Source organism: Megascapheus bottae, chromosome 5, assembly GCF_031878675.1.
Source record: "Megascapheus bottae isolate mThoBot1 chromosome 5, mThoBot2.hap1, whole genome shotgun sequence".
Taxonomy (NCBI): domain Eukaryota; kingdom Metazoa; phylum Chordata; class Mammalia; order Rodentia; family Geomyidae; genus Megascapheus; species Megascapheus bottae.
Genome location: NC_143513.1, coordinates 74238780 through 74262808, shown reverse-complemented (window position 1 = coordinate 74262808; position 24029 = coordinate 74238780). Strand labels below are relative to the sequence as shown.

The following is a 24029-nucleotide window of genomic DNA, read 5'->3' as shown; positions in this document are numbered from 1 at the left end:
TCTCAGGCAGCAAAAGCCATGTTGGGCTAGGATGGTTAAATGACCACATTCCACTTAAAGACCAGATTTGAAAGGGAATGAGTTCAGGGAAGGGGTGTGGATGAATGAAGAGATGAAGTCATAAAATTCAATGTATAGCCTACAAAATTAAGAAAATTGAGGGGAGGGTTGGGGTTGGAAAGAACAGGGAAGGATGAAAAGGGTGTGATCCAGATACATTGTATTCATAAACTGCTTTGTCATAAGGCTATGAGAGCGGAGGGAGAGGGAGACACAGAGAGAGAGAGAGAGAGAGAGAGAGAGAGAGAGAGAGAGAGAGAGAGAGAGAGAGAGAGAGAGAGAGAGAGAGGAGGGAGGGAGGGAGGGAGGGAGGGAGGGAGGGAGGGAGGGAGGGAGGGAGGGAGGGAGGGAGGGAGAGGGAGAGGGAGAGGGAGAGGGAGAGGGAGAGGGAGAGGGAGAGGGAGAGGGAGAGGGAGAGGGAGAGTCTTCCTGTAGGTGGATTGATTCAGATGGGAGTTGCACTGGGCTCACCAGAGGGACTGCAAAGAGCAATGACAAATTCAGTGTTCTGGGAATTGTTTTTGCAGCAGGCAAACTCTAGTCCTGACAGCGTGGGCCTTTCTCCACAGCCAAGGTTTTCTCTCCAATCAGTATCATCTCAGGGGCAGAAAAAATGGGGAACTCTTTGGCAAATCATTACACTCTGTAATTCCACATTATCTTTGATTAATGAAGAGGGATGAGCAGCCTCCAATCACATAGTTGTGCAGGGACTGACACCAGAGACGCACAGCAAGAGATGAGGGTTTCGTCCTGCTTTGCTCTGCTCATGCCTGGCTCTGACTCATCCGGGCTTGTCTTCTGAGGAGGACTGACTTTCCCTGCTCAGGGTCTGAGACCTAAAGGTCAGAGATGGGTTTAATAATTCCCAGTGTCAGCCATGAATTAGGCTGAATTCACTGACATGATTTCCCAGAACATAGTTTGTTTAATCTTTGTTTTAAAGACTTTGCAATGTAAGGGGTTTTAAAAAATATTTTGGTGTTTAAAATATATAACATTATCCAGATGCAGGAGATGGCTCATGCCTGAAAGCCTAACTACTCAGGAAGTAGAGATATGAGCATTGTGGTTCAAAGCCAGCTTTGGCAGGAAAGTCCATGAGACTCATCTCCAGTTAGTGCCAAAGAAGCTAGAACTGCCTTGAGCAGAAAAGCTCAGGGGTAGTGCCCAGGCTCTGAATTCAAGCCCCAGGACAAGCCCATTCAACGACAGCGCCCTATTTCCCACTCCTAACAGTCCCTGGTGTCTATTTTCAGCTGCCAGCAGAATCATACAGTGTTTGTCCCTAGAGACAGAATTCTTCCACTTGGCATAATGTCATCAAGAGCCCCTTGTTTCATACATGTCAGAATCCCTCCCTTTTGAAGACTGAGTAATATTCCAGTGTATGGACATATCACCACCCCATGCTTAACCATTCCCGCACTGATAGATACTTGGGAAGTTTCCATTTTTCTGTATTGTGTAGTACTGGTGTGAATATGGATTTTGTCAATATCTAACTGAGATACTTTTGGAAGGGCGATTTTATAAACTTCTTTGAAATCCAGCCCAGAGGCCCACAGTGAATAGAAGTATATGCTTCTCCAAACAAAACACTGGTAAGGCATGAGGCCTAGAGTTATTTTACGGAATGCAAGCATAGAAGACACTTCTCAACTTCCTTCACTTCTCTTGCTGTGTATGCACTAGAGGAGTTGCTGGGTCATCTAGTAATTGAGTTTCTAATTTGAGGAGCTGCCTCATGATTTTTCTTGGGTCTGGGCCATTTCCATTCTCAGGGATGATATGCAAGCATTCTGATTTTCCTCTTCATTTTTAGTACTTGTTATTTTCTGGTTTTGTTTTACTTTTGATAGTAGCTATCCACATGGATATGAGGTATTTAGTCATTAGGATCTTGCTATGTGTTTCTCTAACCATTAGTGATATTGGACACCTTTTCATATGCTTGTGGCTGTTAAATATATATTGTCTTTGGAGAAATACCCACTTAATTACTTCTTGAATGTTTTAATTGTATTATTTCTTGTTATTAATTTGTTCTTTATTTATTGTGGGTTTTTAACTTTTACCAAGTATGTGCTTTGCACATGTTTTCTCCTATTCTTCTGCTTTCCCTTTTTACCCTGTGTGCTCTGCTGCACAGAAGTTTTAAATTTTAATACAGTACAGTATGTCTATGATGTTAGGTTGTTGCCTATGTTTCTGGGGTCGTGTAAAAATATTTGTGGTCAGATGTTGGTGCTCATGCCTGAAATCCCAGCAGGCTGGCTAGTCAGGGCAGGAATGGCCATTACTAAGAAATTAGTAACAACAGATGCTGGCGGGGATGTGGCCAGAAGGGATCACTACTATGTTGTTGGTGCGAGTATAAACTTATTCAACCACTATGGAAAGCAGTATGGCAGTTCGTCAAAAGACTAAACATGGAGCTCCCCTATGACCCAGCAATCCCACTCTTGGGCATTTACCCAAATGTTTAGAAACAAGGACATACTAAACCATGTTCACTCCAGCATTATTTACCATAGCTAAGATATGGAACTAACCCAGATGCCCCTCAGTGGATGAATGAATCGAGAAGATGTGGTATTTATACACAATGGAATTCTGTGCTGCTATCAGAAAGAATGACATGGCCCCATTCATAAGGAAATGGAAAGACTTGGGAAAAAAATCATATTAGGTGAAGTAAGCCAGACCCAAAGGAGATAAGCTCCATGGTCTTCCTCATTTGTAATAAGGAATATGTGTCTAGGGTTTTCCTAGCAGAAGAGTACAAGAGTTCCGAAGTCTGAGAAACTCTCATCTCCAACCAACTACCAAAAAAGCCAGAAGTGGCGCTATGGCACTGTGGCTGGAATGGTAAAGCACTAGCCTTGAGGAAAAAAAAAAACAACAAAAAACCCCCACAAAACTGGCACCCAGGCCCTGAGTTCAAGCCCTAGGATTGCTCTCCCTACCCCCAAAAAAGAAAAGAAAAAAATCTCCACCTATACTGGATTTAAATTGTTTTATATTATTTTTTAAATTAAATATACTGTTTTGTTTACATTACCTCTGTTACTGGTAGAGGCACAAAAAAGAAGATAGTTTTTGAAATAAATGTGGTATTTATAAAAATGATATTAATCATTTAAAATGTTTCACAATTGTGATAACATTTTAATGATTTTGATAAAATGGACTGTAAGGGCCGGGAGTTTGGCCTAGTGGTAGAGTGCTTGCCTGGCATGCACAAAGACCAGTGTTCGATTCCTCGGTACCACATACATAGAAAAAAGCCAGAAGTGGTGTTGTGGCTCAGGTGGTAGAGTTCTAGCCTTGAGAAAGTCCAAGGACAGTGCTTAGGCCCTGAGTTCAAGCCCAGGACTGGCCAAAAGAAAATGGACTGTAAGTCAAGCCTTTTTTCTGTTTTTGTGTTCCCTTTTGGTCCTTATTTATTCACATTTTGCATAGTTTTAAAAATTATGATATCACCTAATTTTATATTCTAGCATTTTAACTTAGCACATCTCATGTATTGTTTTTTATGGATTTGTAACACCTATTTTCATATTTTAACATGTTGGATCATTTGTCTTTTTTCACCATTAAAAATATTCTAGCTGGCAGCTAGTGGCTCATGCCTGTAATCCTAGCTACTCAGGATGCTGAGATCTGAGGACTGCGATTCAGAGGCAGGAAAGTTGGTATGACTCATCTCCAATTAACCACCAGAAAACTGCAAGTAGTAGCTGAAAGCCAAACAGTAGTAGCGTTGAACAAGAGATTTCAGGGACAGCGTCCAGGCCTTGAGTTCAAGCCCCACAACAAACCAAAAAACAAAAACAAAACAAAAACAAAAACAAAATCAATTCTAGTCAAATGCTGGTAGCTCATGACTGTTGAGATTGAGGATCGAGCCTCAAAGCCAGACCAGAAAGGAAAGTACATAAGACTCTTAATTCCAATAAACCACCCCCACAAAACTGGAAGTGGTGTACTTGACTCAAGTGGTAGAATGCTAGCTTTGAATAAAAAAAGCTCAGGGACAGTATCTAGACACTGAATTAAAGCTCCAAGACCAGCAGACAAACAACAACAAAAAAACTCAACAACAAAAAACAATTCTATAACAGATTTTTTTCTCCCTTTATTGAAAAATTTCTTTACTTAGGATTCTTTTTCCTTAGGCTGCATTTCTAGAAGTGGAATGATTTGGTTAAAGAGTAATGTTTCCTGTTTTATATTTATACTTGGAGTATATCTGAATTTGTGGACATATAGTTCAAACATGCCATTTCATATACAATATTATGAATATTTAAATCAATAGAGTCAAGAGGTCTCTGAATTTATTTGTACTGTGTAACAGAAATGTTTTGGGTTGAAAGCAAATGTTAAAAGTCCAAGCCGGCCACTATGGCTAACACCTGTAATCCCAGCTACTCAGGAGGTGGAGATCTGGGATCATGGTTCAAAGACAGCCCAGACATGGAAGTCCATGAGACTCTTATCTGCAATTAACCAGAAAACCAGAAGTGGTGCTGTGGCTCAAAATGGTAGAGCACTAGTCTTGAGCTGAAGAGCTCAGGGACAGTGCCCAGACCCAGAGTTCAGGGGTGGGAATGTGGCTTAATGGCAGAGTGCTTGCTTAGGATGAATCAAGCCCCAGACTGGTTTAAAAAAAAAATTAAGGCCAATCAATAGGAACTTATTCAGATTTGAATTTAATTTCCTCATAGAATACCAAGTCTAGGACCTAGTGGTAGAGTGCTTGCCTAGCATTCAGGAAGACCCAGGTTCGATTCCTCGGTACCACATACATAGAAAAAAGCTGGAAGTGGTGCTGAGGCTCAGGTGGTAGATCTCTAGCCTTGAGAAAGTCCAAGGACAGTGCTCAGGCCCTGAGCTCAAGCAAGGACTGGCAAAAAAGAAAAAAAAGAATACCAAGTCTACTGATAGAGGTTAACAAGGACTAAGGCCCATTTCATCCTCAGACTTTTCCATCCTTCACTGGTTTTCTTCTTCAGGCTTCAGAGGGTGATGTTAACCTGTGGGTGTTGAGCAGTCTTTCTAAGCAGGAAGAGGAAGAAGAATGAAGAGCTCTGTGGTGTGTTATCTTTCCATACTGATCACACCCTTCTTCAGAAGCCTCTTCCGATTACTCAAGCTCTGAGCTCATTATTCACAAACAGTCCACACAATCACACTTCACTTTAGGGAGTTTGAGGTGCAGAGCCTTTTATCTTCTACATTACTTAGACTCTAGGGTGATGAGACTCTAGGATGTGAATAGCTTTTAATGAAAAAAGTCATAGTGTGGCGGCTTTCACGACATCAGAATGAAAAACACTGGTTTCACTGGTTGCAACTCTATGGCAAACTCAGAAAAACTATAGGACTGTATCCTACTTTGAAGCCATAACACTAGCAGAAATGACTGTCAATATGTGATCAGGAAATTAGCATGGGCTTATTAAAAAGCCACATGAGATAAGGCTCATTGTTTTTCACTGGGTGTTTTGTCTGGTAATTTAGGGTTATGCCAAAGGAATCTAATATTGGACATAGTCCCTTGAGGGAACTTCATACACAAATAGGAAAATGTGCATTTATGAAAACCCAGTTCAATTTTCAAATCTAAGTTTTAATAACTATACACTTTAGTTGCTGGTTAGCAGATTATTGGGGGTGTGGGAATAGGAAAGGATTGTCTGTCTTTCTCCTTTTTTCTTTTTCCAGCAGTATAGTGAGTAGACACCAAGGGAAAACAATGCGTATTATGCTGGGATCGAAGTTTCTTGGGCTCCACTGTGCATTGTTTTGGTGAGGAAGTGGCTCAAGGACATCGCTGGGAAAATGTCGCGTCAGGCATACCCTGTGTAAGCAGCTGAAATGGACAGTGCATGTGATGACTGATGGATGCCAGACCCAAAGACTTTTGGGATCATGAGAGTCAGAGCACAACGGGAGGAAATTTAATGGAAATAAATGTGCATGCCTTCGATTTGATCTGCAAATCAGCTTCTAATGTATAGAAATGTTGAAGCTAAGATTACTTGTGTGTGTACCAGCTGTTGGAGTAAGGAATAATGATGAGAAAAGGGAAGAATTTTATGACAGAAACTATTGAAAATGATGGCGACTCAGAAAGTAGAAACTCCTCTGTAGTTGTACTTATTCATGACTTAAAAGATCTGGGAGGAAAAGGCAGGCACTGGTGGCTCACACTTGGGATTCTATCTACCCAGGAGGCTGAGATCTGAGGATCACAGTTCAAAGCCAGCCCTGGTGGGAAAAATGTCTGAGATTCTTATCTGTAACTGACCAGCAAAAAGCCACAAGTAGATCTGTGGCTCAAGTAGTAGAGTGTCAGCCTTGAGCAAAATAGCTAAGGGACAGTGCCTAGGTCCCCCAGTTCTGGCACACACACACACACACACACACACACACACACACACACACGATCTGGGAAGTGATTGAAAAGACTCCTTTCCTCCTGGAAATATAATATTCCCGTTTTCAGTTAAGTCTTGCTTAGAGATAGCTCATGGGAAGAAATCTCTACCAGCAGAACCTGTAAAGCTTTTTCTCCACTTGAATTCCACAGGCTCCCACTGTGGCTCGTGCTTCAGTTGGCAATGGTCTCAGCCCAGAAAGCTTCAACTGTGGGTTTAACGCAACATCCTCGTGTGAATCCCTCTTGCCCCTATTGGATGATACATTTATACTTCCAATGTGGTTCTTGAGTTTGGGGAACACAATTCCCACAAAGCCTTGGTTTGTAAGCTTTGCCATCTGTGTGTCAGGAAATTCAGGCAAAACCAAACACTATGCAAATATGTGGAGTTGAGCCACAGTTCCTGAACTGTGCACAGAGCTACACAGGTCATTCTCAAGGACATGGCAAGCTATATTTTATTCTGTTTGATTATTACTATTTTTTTGTCAGTCATGGGACTTGAACTCGGAGCCTGGGCACAGTTCCTGAGCTGTTCTGTCACAGCAACACTTCTGGTTCTCTGGTGGCTAATTGGAAATAAGTCTCTCATGAACTTTCTTTCCTGGATGGGCTTTGAACTGCAATCCTGAGATCTCAGCCTTGTGAGTAGCTAGGATTACAGGTGTGAGCCACCAGCACTAGCTTATATTTAATTTTTGAAGGAAGCAGAATGAGGCTCAGTATCTGTTAGACACCATAGTAGTACATGCCACATAGCTGAGTTTTAATAGTTGAGTTTTAATACTAGATCATGCTACATTCTTTTAATTGGCTTCATTATGTTCACAAAGCTGGGATATGGGGTGGTTATGCTTTGGGTGGCTCTGAATGCCATATGGAAATCAACATGGCAGTGGAGTCCGGAGGTGGCAGTTGTGTCCAGCAGGACTCTAAGTTCTGAGGACTTGAGCTACACTCTTCAGTATCCCACCAGTGAGTAATCGAATGACCTGAAAAGGAAATACAATGTGCTTTTCTTTCTCGAACTATTACTAACGTTGGGAAGATGTAAGTGTTTGTTAAACTATTAGTACCTAACTACCTAATAAACATGTGTTAGGTTCTTCTTTATAAATATTGGTCTAGAGGAAGACTAATTAGTGAGCCACTAGGGGTACAGGCAATTTGAGGTTTGAGAGTTTCTGTGGCCAAGCTGTATGGATAGCAGAGGACAGTGGAGTCTCCCTTTCCCTCCCTTCTCCTCCCCTCCTCTGCACAATGCCTTGAGTTGAAGCCCCAGGACATACACATATGCACAAAATGCCCATTTCCAAGATTGTCACCTCTCAGTGTCAAAGTAACTGCAAAACAGAGTGACTCATTCATTGCATATTTTCTTAGTAAGAGTCATAGGAGCAGATGTGGTTTAAAATGATGCCTGGTATTTTAAGTGACTTCTCAGAAGGCCACCCTATAGCAGACTTTATTTTTTGCTGAAATTTTCTGTGCTTCTCAGATGTCTCTGTGCCTACAGTTAAGGTATACCAAGATAAGGTTTAAAACACTAATTTTCTTTGTTTAGCAACTCGTTAATGTATTCTTGAAATGTGTAAATACTTGCCCTGTTAGGTCCAGCTGGCTTCCCTGTGAGCCTGGGAGACCTTCTGTCTCTTGTTGGTTTGCACTGATTTAATCAGATAAACTCTTAAGATGCCAGCTCAGCTCTGATTGAATTCACTGTTTTCTTATTATCTTTCTCTCTCCATGTACATACACATAGAGATATATATGGATGGATTGTATATGCATATATATAATCCTTAGTCTTCCATGAGAAATTAGAGCACACTATTTGACATCTATTTATTTTTGTTCATCTTTTTTGCAATACTTGTGGTTGAATCCAGAGCCTTGCATATAGTAGACAAGCATGCTCTATTACTTGAACCACATTTCCAGCTTTTTAGTTTGTATTTTTGGTTTTTAGGGTCTCACTAAGTATTCCAACTTGCCTCAAATTCAAGGTTCTCCTACTTCTGCCTCTTGAGTCAATCAGATTGCAGGTATGAATTACCTTATGGGGCTTCCTATATGTCTTTTATAGTTAACATTATATTTTTGAGATTGTTTTATAATAATATTTATTATAATGATTTTTATTTTTAATGGCTCCAGAGAACTTCATTGTTTAAATAGTTAGTAACATTAAAATAGGACTTATTATCTTATTTAGTAATTTAGGTTGTTTTCAGTCTTTATTTATTTATTGGATATCAGGGGCCACATTTCTAGAAATCAAATCATTAGGTTAATTAGGTCATGCATTTCAAATATTGATAGTTATTGCCAAATTTCCCATCAGAGACATTGTATCAATTAAAACTACATCAATGGTATGGTTTTCCTACACCCTATTATCCAACTGTTTATTCTGGAATTTTATAGTTAAAAATTTTAGTTTCCTAAATTTTAAATGGGTAAGTTTGAGCCTATTTTTTTTTACATATTCAAATCAAACTCATGTCTTTTCTCAGTGGCCTTTGCCAAACACATCTGGGTCTCCTGTGTAGTTTTACTGGGGATGTGATATTGCCTCTTCACATGAGTGGGAGGGAGTGGACAAGTGGCAGTCACAGCTGTGCCTGGTGAGGGGCAAGGCAAGGGGGCAGAGTGGGTAGCTTGTGGATGTACACCACCATGGGCGAGAGGGGCTCGTCAAGTCCAGCTCGAGTGGTAAGCTGAAACCAATAGAGATGTTTAGCAGCCACCTTGGTGAACATGGGATGGAAGACAGATCGGAAATATCTCTGGAGATCAGGGGACTGCATAGAAATAAGGACACTAGTTAGAGAGGAAGTTGGTAAAGCAAAGATTTTAGTTCTGCAGAAGGGTGTGTTAATGGCAGAAAGCCAAGTAAGAGGGCAGGAAGTCCATTCAGGTTTTAACCATTACTACTCCTTCTTCTGATTGGTCACAATTTAAGTTCACAATTGTGTATGATTGGCTAGTTTCAAAATGATTAAGAGTTTATCCAAGCGAGTGAGCAGAGCCAGGACACCTGGCTGATCATGCACATATTAGGAAAACAAGGGAGGTGGCTAAAAATAGCTTCTCCTAGGGTGGTGGCTACTTTTAAAATGACAGTGTACTTATGTCAAGCAACCATTTTTGATAGAAGAGATTTTTAAGTCCTCCCTGAACAAGGAAGAAGAGACAGCAGATCTACTTGTACAGAGATGAGAATGGAGAGTGTAGAAAGCAAGAGGGATTTGCACACAAGACAGCTCTGGGTGGCAGGGTGAACGGAATGTCTAGTGATAAAGCCTGAAATATCAGTTAAAGTGTTGCTTGAACTTGACTCACATGGCAAATACTTTTTAAGCAGGGGGAGGGGGGGAGAGAAACAGAAAGAGAGCGATCCCAGTCTTGGGACTTGAACTCAGGGATTGGGTGCTGTCCTTGAGCTTTCTGGCTCAAGGCGAGCAGTCTACCACTTGAGCCACAGCTCCACTTCTCGCTTTGTGGGTGTGTGTGAGCTTAATTAGAGACAGAGTTTCATGGACTTCCCTGCTGAACCATCATCCTCAGATTTCAGCTTCTTGAGTGACTGGGAGTACAGGCATGAGCCACCTACACCTGGTGTCAGAGGAAAATTTTACTGTAAAACAGTAACTTGACAGAAATCTAGGCAATGGTTTGGAGAGGGTTTGACGACTGAGGTGCAGCTACTCAGTTTGGTTCTTTGATCTTAGGGATACAGTAGATTTTTGCAGGTCTTCCTGTTCAGGGTCCCTTCTGAAAATGGGGTGAACGGCACTGGGACAGTGTAAAGTCTTACCACCACCAAAACAGCCAAGTGTGATTCTTGGCTTTGCCAATTTCAAGTTGCACAGGAAGAAAGTTACATTCAGAGAGGTGCTGTGAAGATGTAAAGAGGTGGGTGTGTGAAATGCTTAGCACACTTGTCATATAACATGGTTTAATAGCTGCTAGCTGTTTTTATTTTTACTAGCTTCCCTCACTCCTCTCTGGAAATTCTATTTACCTTTGACTTACAAAGGACAGGTGGAGAGAATGTTGTTTCCAATATGGAGGTGGAGCAGAAGTCTGAGACATCTTTAGTCCTGAGAAAAGGAAGGAAAAGGAATCAGTCAAATCACTTGTTCAGACGAATTCGTTGGATAGCTCTGCAGCTGCTGATTTCCCCCCTCGCTATCATATATATATATATATGTGTGTGTATACATATATATATATATATGTATATATACACACACACCTAGGGATAAACTTGGGTATTGAACACCTACTTACTTGTGAGTATAGATCTTTCTCTTGTCTGGTGACAGCAGCGATTTCTTGAGTGGAAACCTCTAATTTAGAAAATGATCTGTCTTAAACACGTTGTAATGCACGGTTCAGATCTCGCCGTTTTCAATAATCATAGAAACAATAGGTGTGGGCAAGGATTCCATGGAGGCTGCAGGCTCCCGCTGGGCTGGGGCTGGTTTCAACCCTGGCGAGGGGCGCCCAGCGTGGTTCAAAGGCCTCCACCCCTTCCTTGGACTTCCTGTCACTTCTGCTCCTCTTGGTGGACCCAAAGCTCAGCAAGCACGTGGCGCTCTGGTCCTCACCTCTGCCTCCTGGGCAGTCGTAGTCTTTCTTCTCGGAACCCCCATGATCCGGTACAATCAAATGAACAGCGGTTTAGCCAGCGCGTGTGATGCCTTTGGGAAGCCCAGGGGACGCGGGGAGGGCGTTCGGGGACGAGGGGCACCGGCCTCGCCTCAGGCAAGAGACAGGAGCTTCAACTTGGCACTCCCCCGCCCCGCTGCCCTCTCCTTAATTCACATTGCCGACCAATTCCCTCGGGGCGTTCTCACACACCCGGCTCTGTCACCTCCCCCAAAGGGGTCCCCGATCCGGCCGGCTTCTGCCTGGCGCCGGCTCTAGGATGGCCGGGTACTGGGATGGAGAAAATGCCACCCTGAGCATCGGGCAGCCCGGGACTGACCGGGAGCCAGGTGGGCGCCGCCGCGCGCGCGCGCACACACAGAGCCCCTGGCCGGGCCGGTCCCACCAGGGACGCGCGTTCCCCAGGGCGGGGCGCGCTTCCCCGCGACTTTCCCCGGACGCTTGCCCTCTCTCAATGGCCGGGTTGGTGTCCCGACGGCGGCGGCAGCCCGGCGTCGCCTCCGGTCCCCTCCCCTCCCCGCAGTCCCCCGCCTCTGGGGAGACAGCGCTCCGGATCAGCCCGGTTTAGGAAAAGGCCAGAGGGGGCTGGAGGGCGCCGGCTGGCAGGGCGGAGGAGGGGAGGGCGGGGAGGCGGGGAGAACTGGCCTCTGATTGGTCGGGGAGGGGGAGTGGAGGCACGGAGTTTCCCACAATGCTCCGGTGCGGTGCAGCCGCGGATGGATGCTGCGGGAAGGGGCTGCCATTTGCTGCCCCTGCCAGCGGCGCGCGGACCTGCCCGCGCTCTCGCAGCCACCGCGGCCGCCAGCGCCGTCCTCCGGCCCCGGCCTCTGCAGCGGCGCCGCCTCGGCTCCCCCTGCGGCCGCCGGAGCGGTCGCCATGAACCCCAGCTCCTCGGCGGGAGAGGAGAAGGGGGCGACGGGCGGCGGCAGCAGCAGCAGCAGTGGAAGCGGCGCCGGGAGCTGCTGCCTGGGCGCCGAGGGCGGCGTGGACCCGAGGGGCGCCGAAGCCGCGGGCGCCGCTGCCCTGGAAGATCCCGGGGCTGCGGGCCAGAGGGACAAAGACGAGGCGCTGGAGGAGAAGCTGCGGAACTTAACTTTCCGGAAGCAGGTCTCTTACAGGTAGGCGCCGGGAGGGGAGCCGGGCGACGCCGGGCAGGTGCGGCCCCGGGGCGGGGTGGGGAGCCCCGCTCTGCCTTCCAACACGCGCTTCCTCGGAGTTGGGGTCCCTCTCTTCATCTCCTCACCCACACCTCTCCTTCTTCTTCTGTGTTGTTCTCTTTTCTTCCCCATCGTCCTGGGCTGGAGGGAAGCTCCGTGCGCCTGGATTTCCCCTGTAACGTCCCAGCGGAGGCTGTATTTATGAAGGGAGAGAATCCCCTAAGGTCAGAAAATAAATGAGTGAGTGTGTGCGTGTGTGTGTGTGTGTGTGTGTGTGTGTGTGCGCGCGCGCGCGTGCGGGCGCGCAGGTGGGGCGTGTGGAGGACATAGATCCAGAAGGTGCCTGATTTTCTGAGGCAAAGTCGTCAAAGTTGCCCTCAAGTCAGTGCCATTTCAGCCACTCCCCCTCTCCTCCCCGACGGCACCGGGTGGACCTCAGGCACTAACTTGAAAGCCGAGATCTCGCGGACAGGCAGGGTAGAATGTCCCCACACTGAAGAGAAATGCTTATGGAAGTTGGATATGTGTTCAGATCTCCCACCGAGGAGGGGTAGGACGTTAGTGTCCCTCTGTAGTGAGCCAGGGGAGAGTGGGGGTTACCCCGGACAGGAGCTGTCCCTCCCTTCTGGCTGTCCCCAAAAGAAAGAGCCTGAGGAGCTCACTGTGGACAAACTGGGTGGGGGGAGAGGGTGAAAATGGACCCTGCTCGCACCTAGGGATGTAGGCATTCACGAGACAAGGTCACGCGAGGCTAAATGGCTGCCCAATTAGGATTGAGAAAGGAAAGAACCCCCAGTTGTGTCAGGATCCAAACATGACAGGACATGAGGACTTAGTCGTTCTCAGGCTTCCCACTCGCCAAGAAAAAGAGATTCAGGGACTTTTCTGAGTGCCTGATGGTTTTAAAAGTCAGGATGATAAGGACAGCTTTGCACTTGCTGGGATTCGGACTATTTTTTATTTTATTTTTATAAAAGGGGTCAGAAACAGCAGTCTTATAACCCTGCTCCTGTGGGGTTCACAGTCTCTTCCAGAAAGCCATCTAAAGTACTAAGCCTGCCACACCATGTGCTATTATGTAAGCAAAAGCAGATGACAGAGGTGTGTGGGTTTGTGGGGGTTGCTTTATTTATGGGGGCGGGTGTGAATCACTGGGGTCCCCGCAGGCATCGCCTGGGCTGAGTTGCAGGTCTGGCGTCATGGGGGCATGTGCTGAGGAGTGGAATGAAAGATGGGTTTGGATGATGCTTCATGGTCCTCTCCGAGAGCCCGTGGCTGCTGCTGCTGCCACCCCAGCTTGCATTTTCCGTGTGCGCTGAGGGAGTCTCCCATCTGAGTTGTTCTCTTAGTTACTCGTACAGATCAGATCCAAATGGATTTTTTTTCTTTTTATATTTTCAGTTTCTAAAAATAGTAGCCCGGGGTAGCTCTAGGGAGGTATACTAGGACACAGGCAGTTCTACTTCCTAGTTAGATGGCCTGTCGGACTCTCCAGGGAATAGGGTCTACATCCAGCCTAATTGAGGAGCCTGTGACGGGAGGAAGCACATTATAGGTCTGCTGTGCTCCAAGGGCTTCAGGGTCCAGAGACACTCAGGAGTCCTAGGTATTCATCACATTCCTCCTTGGGTAGGGCTACTAAGCCAGAGTTTGCAAGGGAAATCACTTGTATTGCCTCTTGGCAGCGGCCGTTCTCTGAGTCTGTCTTATGGAAATCTATCCAGTGTGCGTCTGCATCTTGCTGGGTTGCTCTTGAGCCACAGGCACGTGGAAGTGTAAACACATACCAACACAGACACAGAAAGGAGCAACGAGAAGGGAACAGGGTAAGGTTGCATCTGTCTTAAGAATCCTGAGAAGTCAATCCTCCTATTTGGATTTCATTTCCTTTGTAGATAAAGCTTTACTGTCTTCAAATTAGGGGGCAACGGGAGCCATATCCCCTCTTGTGGCTGGTGATGGTGCCTGCTGGGCCCCGACTTACAGCACCACACTACCTGTGGGTATGAGTTTCTTTTTCATCAAAACTCCTCAGGTGAAGCTTCAATACACTAATAACCAAGGGTTGCTAATCTAGTTTTCTCTGAAGGCCAAACAATTGATCCTTGAATTCATAAACCCAACCCAGTCCCACAAGGCTTTGCAGTTGTAAAACCAGAAGGAAACAGGTGGATGGATCCTAGATAACCTCTGTATTTTGACCACTATTCATAATTTTCTTTTGCAGTCATACTGTTTAGCCTTCCTCCTTGTCCTGGGAGCCATTTCTGTGGGAAATGGCTCAGGGGGTTGTAGTTGGGACTGATGGCTGTTTTCCCAGGAGACTTTTGAAAGAAAAGAGCAGCTGCGTGGGCTGGAGTTGGGTGTGGGCGCCTAGGTGAGTGGCCCTTCACTGTGAGAAGGAGGAAGCCAAGGACAGGGATGGCTGGGAAGTCAGGAGGGTATCAAGAGACAGAATCTACACAGAAAAGTTCAGGAGAGCGAGGTTTTGGTTGCTTGTTTGAAGGGGACTATTTGAGGTGGAAAAGTGAAGGTAGGAGAACATATCTTTGCAAGAATGGGGATATTTGCAGGATGGAACTTGATGTGAAAGAAGAGGGGCTTTGAAAGTTGTGTGTGTGTGTGTGTGTGTAGGGGGGTCTCATCTGCTCCTCCTGTTGCTAAGTAACATATAAGCTAGAGTTTAAAAATAAATGAAGAGTGGGTGGGTATACGCAGTGACTCCTGTCTTTTTAGGAACCAGAGCCCTTTAAAAAATGCCTTTAAATAACCATTTCTGGAGGCAGATTATTCATTTTGCTTGACTTTGACTTTGTTAAGTAAAATAAACTCCTTTATATACCCCTAGATTTCCCCTCATTATTTTTTCTTTGTTGGCTTTTTTTGAGGGAGGGGTAAGAGGGACCATTCCCCCCCCCCGGAGAATTTTTCTTTTATTTCTGAATCTGCACCCTTAGAGCAAATAGCTTTGTAGATTGTAAAGCTAAAGGTTTTGGAAGGCAGTGTAAGTGAGCTGGTACTTTTCTCTTAAAATTACTACTTCTTTTTTCTTTGCAAATTACGGTTCTGTAACAGATATATATGTGTAAATGACTATATAATATGTAGGAACTGTTTTTTTTAAACTACAGTAAGAATTCCCATTTAAAAATATTTTTTTAAAAAAAGCACCTTTCAGAAACACACAGGGGTGACAAAGTGAAGGCACTGATGTTGGTTGTGTTCCATGGGGCAGGCGCTGTGTTGTGTGTTATTGTGTACTGATCTATGACAATTCTATTTTATAGAGAAAGAACCTGAAGCACAGAACTTGGGCAGGAGGTAGACCTCACTCCGAAGACCTTTCTCTTTTGACAAATTATGTTGCTTCCACCAGCATTCATTTGTGGTTTGAAATCTGGTCCTGTATGCTTAACCTATATCCATGTGTATGTGTGTGTGTGTGTGTGTGTGTGTGTGTGTGTGTGTGTGTACAGTGATCTGTCACTACATCCACAAGCTACTTCGAGATCATAATATTCTATATTATTTCCTGTAAACTTTATTCTTTGGACTGTGGGTCTGTGGGCCTAAGCTTTGAAGGGACTCTTCTACTATTACAGAACTAAAAATGAAAATAAGATCAGGTTGTTGGCAAATAGATTTGTTTTGTTTCTGAGAATAAAACCACCAACCTGACACTTATTATGGTTACAAAGACACCTGCGTTAGAGGTCTCTGTGTCCTTTACAACAGTTCCCACAGGCATTATTTAGGTGACCCTAGGCCCATTGGAGAGCTGTCCTGTCTGGACCTCCTTGGGTACATAATGATTAACAAAGCATGATATTGTTTCTAAGAAAGCCCGGGTAGCTATGAACTCTCCTGAGATATCAATATCAGGGCTTCACTCTTTTCATTCACCATCCAGGATGACGTTTCTCAGTGGAAGGTTTGCTATAACATAGAAGTAACATTGAGGAATCTTACAACTCTTTGGTTAGCCAACACACTAAATAAGGCTTTTTCATTAGTAGGTTGATAAGAATGTAGTTCAATCATCCTTCAGTATTGGTGGGCAATGGTTTTAGAACTGCTTCAGGTATCAGTATCGGCAGGTGCTCAAAGCCCCTTGTAGAAAATGGTATAGAAACCTGTGCTCATCCTTCCTTAAGCTTTGCATTGCCTCTTAGAATATGTAACAGGATTTGAATGCTATGGAAATAGCTGCTACTATGTATTGGTAGGGCAATAATGCCAAGAAAATTGTCTATATGTGTTCAGTTCAGAGACAATTTTTTTGTTCCCTCAAATATTTTTTATCCTTAGTTGGTTGCCTCCATGAACACAGAACTTACAGATGTCTTTGTCTTTCCATTATTGTTTTGTTTGGCAAAACCAGACTTTGTTATTTTGAGGAAGACAATGAGGAGTTGGAAGCCAAATAGGATGTTATGGATCTTATTGCTCTTTACATGGGGATCAGATGTGTGTGTGTGTGTGTGTGTGTGTGTGTGTGTGTGTGTGTGTGTGTGTTTTCTCCTGACTGTTAGCATGCAACATCTCCTTCTGTAAATCAGTTCTATCTTATGTCTCTATCCATGCTTAGTCCATTGGTTAGATACCTAGAGGCTTCAAGATCAGATGAAAAGCTTGGCTCTAGTTGAATGTCTTCTTCCTGGATAATTACTTGGGTACTAAGTGCCGGCTTCACTGGTTAGGACACACATTGCATGAGATTTCCAGTTAACTACTGTCCAGAGTGCTTTTGTTTGGATGGATCTTCTAGAAACTGGACTCTTGCCTGGTTGAGTTCCAGCAGTGGGCCCCATGGATTCAGGGCATGGAGAAGTGGAGGAATGATTTGTTCATGTTTGATTTTGTTGTGGCAACCTCAGCATTGCCTCATGGGGCCAAATTAAATTAGATTAGCATTAGCTCTTTCCCATTCTCTATTTTCCAATCTCAGAAAATGAGAACTTCCAGAGAGAGCCAACCTGGCTACATTTATCCCCTGGGCTTCTGGGCTGAGATGTGAGGAGGATACATGTTCCCTAGTTTGCCTCAAGGGACAGAGACACTTAAGAGAAACTATCACCCACACATTGGGACTGTGACCTTTGCTCTGTCACCCAGGTTTGCATTGGTACCAATGATTCAGTGGTGAGTGATTATTGCTCCTGAGACCCTGGAATTGTAGCCTCATGATGGTAGTTATTGTAGATTAAGTAAATAAGTAGTGGTGTGTGACTTTTTATTGCCCTGAAGAAGGAAGGCCAAGAGTAAAGCCAAATTTAAGCAAAAGACTTTTTTTTTCTCTGCCAGGCACCTCTGTCTCACATCTGTAATCCTAGCAACATAGAAGGCTCAGATAGCAGTTCAGAGCCAATCTGGGCAGGAGAGGGAACCAGAATCCAATGTCCAGAAAAAAAAATCCAGAAATGCAGCTATTGTTCAAGAGGTAGAGCAGCAGTTTTGAGAGTACCCAGGCCTTGAGTTCAAGTCCCAGTATTAGTACAATAAAATAAAATATAAAATTAGGAATATATTCCAGGAGGGTTTGTTGTGAAGATTCAATGAGTTACTTTTTTTTGCTAGTCTTGGGATTTGAACTTTGGGCTTAGGTGCTGTCCCTTGAACTTCTTTATGTTCAGGGGCATAATACTGTACCACTTGAGCCACAGCACTACTTCTAAAGTTGCCTGAGTAGTTTATTGAACTTTCCTTCCTGGGCTTCCAACCATGATCCTAAGATCTCAGCTTCCTGAGTAGCTAGAATTACAGGTGTGAGTACTGGAGCCCAGTCCAATGAGTTACTTTTAGGCAAAGGACATAGTATAGTGTGATGTTTCTTCTCCGCATTGAGTTCTGAACTTTGAAGATGGAAATAGTACCTTATCATTTGAATATCTGAAGCCTGTTCTTGTTCAATAGGTATTTGATAAATATTTATTGGATGAATAAATTCGATTACTGTGTTTGTATAAATTGCTATTCTTCATGGATTACTCATAATTGCAATTTTCTTCTCTCCTGAAATAAATGTATTTCTTTTTCTTCTATGTGTACTGCCCTGTAGTCCAGGACTTAGTTTCTGTTTGCAAATTCCTGTTTGAGTACCTGCACTAGCCATTTAGCCAGCTGTAGGAGACTCAAGGAGGATGTCAGAAGCTCTTCCTTAACTGTTTATTTGCAGTTTGTCAAAGAAAAGGCCTTAATTTGCTTCTGAGTACCACTAATTAGCTCTTTGGTTCTCTTTCTGTCTGTCGCATCCCTTTCCAAGGGGCAGCATTGATTTTCTCCTCAGGGAAGTTTCTGTTGACTTTGCCTTCTATGATTAGAACTTAACTCTGAGATGGCAATCCAGCATTCTCAGGGTCTGTCTGGACTTGTGATCTAGCCAGCTGGGTTACTCTGGCAATTTCTGTCGTGTGTGACTTCAATCACTCTCTCTTCCAACCCATCTGATTGAGCCTGAGCTGGGTTGAGAAGTTATTTGAGGAAGATTTTCATCTCCTTAGTAAGCATTCCCTGTGTTTTTAACTCATAATAACGTCTTAAAAGTAACAGCTACTTTTACTCATGGAACCTACAGAGCCTGGAAAGAATGGCTTGTGAATTTCCCAGCATTCACTGTGCTCAGAGAGGTCAGATGAACCTTGTTTGGGTTATTCTAAGGAAAAGTAAGTCATCAGGTGTGTGTGTGTGTGTGTGTGTGTGTGTGTGTGTAAAAAGTACTCCATTGTGTGTGTTCTGAAAGAGGGTGCGGTGCTGTGAAGAGGTAGGCAGAAAGGTCTTCTTGGGTCAATTTCCTTCCAGCCCTGACTTTCATGGACTTTACAAATAGAGTGAACAAGCTGGGAGAGGTGGTTCACATCTGTAATCCTAGGTACTCAAGAGTCTGCGATCTGTCTGAGGATCATGGTTCAAAGCCAGCCCCAGCACTTATCTCCAATTAATCACTAGAAGAAAGGAAGTGGGGCTGTGGCTTCAGGGGTAGGGTTGGTAGCCTTAAGCTGAAGAGCTCAGGGACAGTGCCCAGGCCCAGAGTTCAAGCCCCACCCTCCAACCCCCCCCCCAAACCCAAAACAAAACCAAAAATAGAGTGAACATCATTGCAGCTCTCCTCTGAGGATCTCTCCAGGTTTTGCCTCTGATGTCCTTGAGTTTTGGGTAAATGGACACTTAGCACTATTTTTTTTTTTAGAATCGCAAATGGTTTTCTGATAAGGAACCCATTTTGGTTTCAGCTGCATCAGTAGTGTGGCTTTTGTTGGATACCAGGAAAGAAACATTGCAAGACTAAATCAGGAGTGACCGAATTGTGATCTGACTTCATTTATTCTGAGGAATAAGGAAGGAATTATTCCTTCAGAGGAATAATGACACAGTGCTTCTGAGCTTGATTCTAGGTTCAAATCTCTACTTCTGCTGGCGATGTGTCCTGCTCAAGTCACTTAATCCCTCTGAGCCATGGCTTTCCTATCTGTGAAATGGAACTAGAGTAGTATTCCCCGTGTAGTATCATTTGGAATTTAATTAGGTTTATACTTACAGTGCTGGTTTTCTCCAGGCCAATGAATTTGTTTGTTATGGTGTTGTCATCTATGTTTATATCCAGTAATAGACTAAATTCATTTGTTATTCATCAAATTATCCAATATCAGATGTCAGTAATTGATGGTAACATGGTCAGATAATACAGAAATGGCCTAGCCATACATTTAAGAACTTTAATGGACTGGTTCTGATGTTCATGGAGCTGTGGAATATGTATTCCGTCTTTCAAAGCTTACTGAATCCTAGTTCACTGTTATCAGTATTGAGAAGAGAAGAACAGTGTCCCTGAGTACTCTGGACTTTGGAGCAGACAGAGACAGAGGGCGGAGCAGAGAGGCATCAATGTGCTAGGGAGTCAGGTGGCAGCGACTCAGGCTCCCTCCTGGCCATGTACAGCTGGTGGCCAGTTGTGAAGGGCAGAGCTACGTGTGTCAGGAAGAGATACAGAAATAAACACATAGCATTGGAAATAGAGCTATAACCCATCACTCTAGGACAGGGCTTATTTCTCTTCTGGCCTGTCTTGATGATGTCTGCTTTGTGCACACAGACAATGGCCGGCTGGCCTGTCCTGACAGAGAAAAAGCTTTGTAGATGCGACCTGCCAAGGATTATTTCAAAAACTGAGAGGCTCAGCTTTCTGGGATATTCTATCAGTCAGTTCAACCAGGCCAAGTAGCAGAATTTATTTTAAAAAATACAACACAGATGGCTTTTTAAATATTTATTGAACAAGTACAACCGGCTTAGGACTGTGAAATTAATTTTTGCCAGGTTAAATCCACCTTTTGTAAAAAGACAAAGTTATGGTAGTTTGACTACTTTTGTGTATCATGGAGAGCTTTAGAAAATAGCCAGGAAGTCCATTCCTTGAAGGGACGAAGGCACACTGTCAAGTGTGTCATTTCCTTGTGTAATAGGCTCCTATTAAACAAGTTATTTAAAACAAGATAGGTTTGGGTATGGTAGCTCATGCCTATAATCCTAGCTACTTAGGAGGCTGAGATCTGAGGACTGAAGTTCAAAGCCAGGCTGGGCAGGAAAGTCCATGAGACTAATTAGCCAGAGAATTAACCAGAGAAAAGCCAGAAGTGGAGGTAGACTATAACACCAGCCTCGAGGAAAAAAAGCTAAATGAGAGCCTTAGTTCAAGTGAGAGTTTTAGCTCCTGAATAGGAACTAATGAATTAAATAACAGACAACTGAACAAACACATGAATGCAATTTGTTTAGAAAGGGTTCCATGTATTATTCGTAGTAGTATTATTATTGTCTAGAGTTTGAATTCAGGGTCTCATTCTTGATCAGATAGGGACTCTTCCACTTGAGCCACATCCCTTACTATTATTATTTTTTAACCTTAGTTATTTTTTCAGGTTGTGGCTTTTTGCTGGGGCTGGTCTTGGACTAAGATTCTCCCACCTACATCATCCACATTGCTGGGCTTACCGTCATATACCAACATTCCCAGTTTGTTCATTGAGATGGGCTGCCGCAGGGGAGAGATTTGCTCTCATTTTTCCTGGGCTGGCCCTGGAAGCACCATCCTCCTAACCTTCCTAAGTTCATGTAGCTGGAATTATAGGTGTGTACCATCATACCTAGCTCTTTAGAGGTTTGTGAGGGAAGAACTTGATTAAAAACAGGCCTTGCTTTCCTGTTTTGGTGATGGTTCTGGTGCTTACCTACCAGTTGAGCCATGCCTTCGTCCTTTTGGTGTTAGTTTAGTTTTCAGATTGTATTTTTGCCATGGCTAGCTTTGGACTGAAATTATCCAACTTTCTGTAGACAACCATACTATGTCCAGCTAGGTATTTGATACAGAGGGCTTTATTTTTCCATAGGATGGCACCTTCAAGGACTAGATTCTCCCCTTCAAATTGGTCCCCTATCAACCCAATATTTCAGTGGCACATTTATGTTTCACTCATTAACACTGTTCTTAGTGTTTAAGGCTAGACAGGGAGTGGCAAAAGACCATGCAACTACTCAAGCTACAGAGCCTGATTTTCCCTGGTCAGGTGGACAGCCACTGAGCTGTGTGGCCTCAGCTCTGTTAGTCAGCGGGGGCTGTTACAATCCTGTATGTACCACAGTGTGGATGCTTCTAGACCACAGGTGTGTGTACATTAGTTGACACAGTGCTAAGGCTGGAAATCTGAGATCTGGGTGCTTGCACTGTGTCTGGTGAGATCATCTTCTGGGTGGCAGACCGCTGCCTTCTTGCTGCATGTTCACATGACAAGGTAGACAGAGCCGGCCTGAGCTGTGTGTCACTTTAGAAGGCTATGAATCTCATTCATGCCAGCTCTACTTTCCATGAATGAATCTCAGCCCCCAGTCTCCACCTGTATTGCTATCACTTGAGGCCAGTAGGGTTCCCATGTAGTCACTGGAGAGATAGCACAGACATTCATCCTGTACCACTGGCCTGTCTGCTTTTACCCACACTACCCTAGAAGCAAAGGATGTCACCGTCTTTCCTCTTCCCAGGGGCCTTGGAGGGCCCATTCCCGAAGCCTTAGAGTTGATCCACGTGCTTCCGAGACTCATGTCAAGTGCATCTCAGAGAAGGAAGAATCTTTTCTTTGCTTAAATGCCAGCTTCAAATATTAACTTCCTTACTCCCTTCCTGTGGGTACTAACCACTGCCAGTTACTGATTTTATTGAGTGCTTATCTAAGCTGCTAAGTCATCTGCATGCAGTATCACTCAGAGCTCTCCATTGGGGGGGTATTATAATCATAATCTCTATTTTGCAGAGGAGGGTGTGGAGGTCTATAATTTAAGCAACTTGTTTGAGGTCAGAGCACTGGCCAAGTGGCAGGTCATGATCTGTGCCCCTATTTGTCTTGCTTTGGTGGTGCTGGGGGTCCACGAACTCAATGCCTTACACTGTGGGGTAGGCTGGTGTTCTACCACTGAGCCACGTCTTGGGCCACATATATCTTCCTTAGTGTCAGTAGCTTCTCTGTTCTTTGATTCTTCCAGAATCCTTGCTCTTTAGTTGTGTGCAAATAGTCATCTATTCACAGTGATGTGGCTTATTTGACCCACATCTCTGGTGGGGTGATACCCTGTATTTCATCTTAGGGGTCCCAACCAGGCCTCCCTCAGGTCATGGAGAGGCTAGATGGCAAGAATGTGCTCCTTTGATGGTCACTCAGGTCTGAATAGCTACACCCTTCTCTCAATTATAGGCAAGTCAAGACCACGCTTCCCATGATGATACTTCATAAATGATACAGATTTCCCATTGTATACAATGTGGAAGTTAATCTAGGACCTGAGAAGATTGCAAGGATTATAACTTTGCACCAACCCCTTTATATTCTCCTGTGGGTACAGGACCTGGTGGGGGGAACTGGAAGGATGGTAGACGGTGATTGAACATAGACTAAGGCATAATGAGAAAGTTAGGACTGATGGAAATTAGGATTTCTAGCTGAAATAGCAGTTAGTAGCATTTGGTTAAAAAAGAATTTTTGGAAGAGGTGGTCTTTCACCTTTGGCTATGGACTGGTTGAGCCTCAGGGGTTGGGAATATTAGTTTTCTGTAACAGGGTACTTCCTAATCCGTAAGTGTGTTCTTGTGTATATAACTAGAGACACCTAGAAAGTTCCAAAGGAACATTTCAAAAACCTGAGTCATTCTTTCATATTTGAAGAGAACCTCCAGAATTTCTTTGGAAAATAAATCTCTCGTTCAAAAATAAGCATCAAAGCTATTTAAAGATTAAAACAGAAGCTTTCCATGAGCCGGAACAGGATTACTTATAACAACAAAAAAAATCTAAGGGATTTTTTTTTTAAAGACCAATTTCTGGAGTTTTTTTTAAACTGTTAATACCAGCTAAATTTAGCTACTTAATAATAATAAAAATGTGCGTGGTGCATTGAAGGATTACCATGTATAAACTTCTTTTGCATAACAGATCTAATTTTACCCTCAAAATAATCGTAGTAACTTCATGTTGCTTTCCTAGCCAGCACACATCAATGGAAGCAACTCAGTGTCTGAGATAGCGCGATGACGTCCCTCGGCCACTTGCCTGGGAGGGATACTGGCAGGCCCTGCATTGATTTGGGGACCATTCTGGTGTCTGTCTATGGCAAGACAGAAACACTGGCCTCTTGTTAATTTT

At 44.0% G+C, this 24029-nt stretch overlaps 1 protein-coding gene across 3 annotated transcripts in view; it reads left to right on the top strand.

Moving 5' to 3' along the window:
• The first annotated feature begins 12202 nt into the window (after positions 1-12202).
• The window catches only part of Dgki (diacylglycerol kinase iota), a 402899-nt gene continuing 391072 nt past the window's right edge, over positions 12203-24029 (top strand). For all 3 annotated transcript variants that reach the window (XM_090333372.1, XM_090333371.1, XM_090333370.1), the window contains exon 1: positions 12203-12306. The gene's annotated coding sequence lies outside the window, so the exon portion shown is untranslated. The remainder of the gene's footprint in view (positions 12307-24029) is intronic.